The following is a 3,510-nucleotide window of genomic DNA, read 5'->3' as shown; positions in this document are numbered from 1 at the left end:
TACCTGACTGAACACATAGAAACTGACCCACTGACAACAGTATGACGAATGAAACAGAAACTGACCCACTGACAAGATCCTGTCAGAACAGAGAGAAACTGAACCACTGATCACAACCTGACCGAGCACACAGAAACTGACAAAATGAACACAACCTGAACGAACGCACAGGAACTCACCCATTGCACACAACCTGAACGAACACACAGAAAATGACCCATTGACCACATCCTGGCCGAACACAAAGAAACTGACAAACTGACCATAACATGAGTCAACACACAGAAACTGACCCAGTGAACAAAACCTGACCGAACACAGCAAATCTAACCCATTGACCACAACCTGAGGAAACACACAGAAACTGACCCACTGACCTCGACCTGATGGAACACACAAGATACTGACCGCCTGACCACAACCTGACCGAACACAACAAAACTGACCCATTGACCACAACCTGACCAAACACACAGAAAGTGGCCAACTGAACAAATACGGACCACAAACACAGAAACTGACCCAATGACAATATCTTGACCGAACACACAGAAACTGACACACTGACCACACACTGACGGATACCACAGAAACTGATCCACTGAATAGAATTTGACTGAACAGACAGAAACTAACCCAATGATGATCTCCTGCCCGAACACACAGAAACTTTCCCAATGACCACCACCTGTCCGAGCACACAGAAATTGACCCATGGTCCACATCCTTACTGAGCACACAGAAACTGACCTACGGACCAAATCCTGACCAAACACACAGAAACTGACACAATGACCACAACCTGACCGGAAACACCAAAACTGACACAATAACCATAACCTGAAAGAACACACAGAAAATGACACACTGACTCAAAACTGACCAAAAGCACAGAAACTGACACAATGACCACAACCTGAACGAACACACAAACATTGACACTCTGACCATCACCTGTCCAATCACACAGAAAATGACCCACTGACCACAACATGGCTGAACACACAGAAACTGACCCACTGACCACAACCAGATGGAACACACAGAAACTGACCCTCTGACCACAAGCTGACCGAACACACAGAATCTGAACCACTGAACATCCCTGACTGAACACACAGAAACTGACCCACTGACAGCATTATGACGAAACAAACAGAAACTGACCCACTGAACAGATCATTTCAGAACAGACAGAAACTGACCCACTGATCACAACCTAACCGAGCACACAGAAACTGACAAGCTGAACACAACCTGACCGAACACACAGAAATTGAACCATTGACCACAACCTGACCGAACACACAGAAACTAAACCACTGACCATATAATGAGAGAATACACAGAAACTGACCCATTGAACATAACCTGACCGAATACACAGAAACTGATAAACTGACCATAAAATGACTGAACACACAGAAACTGAACCACTGAACACAACCTGACCGAATATAACAAAACTGACACATTGACCACAACCTGATGGAACACACAGAGACTGACCCACTGACCTCAACTTGATGGAACACACAGAAACTGACCCCCTGACCACAACCTGACCAAACACTCAGTAACTGAACCACTGACCACAACCTGACCGAACACACAGAAACTGACCAACTGACCACAAACTGATAGAACACACAGAAACTGACACACTGCCCACAACCTGACCGAACAAAAAGAAACTGTCACACTGACCTCAATCTGACTGAACACACAAAAACTGACACAGTCAGGAAGTCCTGACTGAACGCACAGAAAATGACCAATGGACCACAAACTGATCGAACACACAGAAACTGTCACACTGACCTCAATCTGACTGAACACACAAAAACTGACACAGTGACCAAGTCCTGACTGAACGCACAGAAAATGACCAACTGACCACAAACTGACGGATCACACAGAAACTGACACACTGCCCACAACCTGACCGAACACACAGAAACTGTCACACTGACCTCAATCTGACCGAACACACAAAAACTGACACACTGAACAAATCCTGACTGAACACACAGAAACTGACGCACTGAACACAATCTGACCGAGCACATAATGACTGACACAATGACCACAACATGAACGAACTCACAGAAACTGAGCCATTGACCACAAACTGACCGACCACAGAGAAACAGACACAATGACCACAAATGGAACGAATTCACAAAAAACTGGCACACTGACCACAACCTGCCTGAACACACAGAAACTGAACCACTGACCGCAACCTGAATCACCACACAGAAACTGATACACTGATCAAATCCTGACCGATCGCACAGAAACTGTCCCACTGACAACAACCTGACTGAAAACTCCGAAACTGATACAATAACCACAACATAAATGAACACACAGAACATGACCCACTGACTCAAAACTCACCAAACACACAGAAACTGACACAATGACCACAACCTGAACGAACACACACAAAATTGACCCTCAGACTAACACATGTCCAAACACACAGAAACAGAGCTACTGACCACAAACTGGATGAACACACAGCAACTGATACACTGACTACAACCTGACCGAACACATGCAAACTGACCCACTGACCACAATCTGATAGAACACACAGAAACTGACCCACTGACAACAACCTCATGGAACACACAGAAACTGACCCAATGACCACAACCTGGCCAAACACACAGAAAGTGGCCAACTGAACGAATAAAGACCGCAAACACAGAAACTGACCCAATGACAATGACTTGACCGAACACACAGAAACTGACACACTGACCACAAACTGACGGAACAACACAGGAACTGACCCACTGACCACTACCTGTCTGAACAGACAGTAACTAACCCAATGATGACCACCTGCCCGAACACACAGACACTTTCCCAATGACCACCACCTGTCCGAGCACACAGAAATTGACCCACGGTCCACATCCTTACTGAGCACGCAGAAACTGACCCACGGACCAAATCCTCACCAAACACACAGAAACTGACACAATGACCACAAACTGACCGAAAACAGCAAAACTGACACAATAACCATAACCTGAATGAACACACAGAAAATGACCCACTGACTCAAAACTGACCAAAAACACAGAAACTGACACAATGACCACAACCTGAACGAACACACAAAAATTCACCCTCTGACCATCACCTGTCCAAACACACAGAAAATGACCCACTGACCACAACCTGGCTGAACACACAGCAACTGATACACTGAACACAACCTAACAGAACAAATGAAAACTGACCTACTGACCACAAACTGACAGAGCACACAGAAACTGACCCACTGACCACAACCTGATGGAACACACAGAAACTGATCCACTGACCACAAGTTAACCAAACACACAGAGACTGAACCACTGAACAAACCCTGACAGAACACGCAGCAACTGACCCACTGACAACATTATGATGAAACAAACAGAAACTGACCCTCTGACCAGATACTTTCAGAACAGACAGAAACTGACCCACTGATCACAACCTGACCGA

Source organism: Somniosus microcephalus, unplaced genomic scaffold, assembly GCF_052327205.1.
Source record: "Somniosus microcephalus isolate GS21.2 unplaced genomic scaffold, FLI_Smic_1.0 unresolved_chr8, whole genome shotgun sequence".
NCBI classification, from domain to species: domain Eukaryota; kingdom Metazoa; phylum Chordata; class Chondrichthyes; order Squaliformes; family Somniosidae; genus Somniosus; species Somniosus microcephalus.
The sequence above is the reverse complement of the archived record's forward strand: the minus strand, read 5'-3'. Positions refer to the sequence as shown.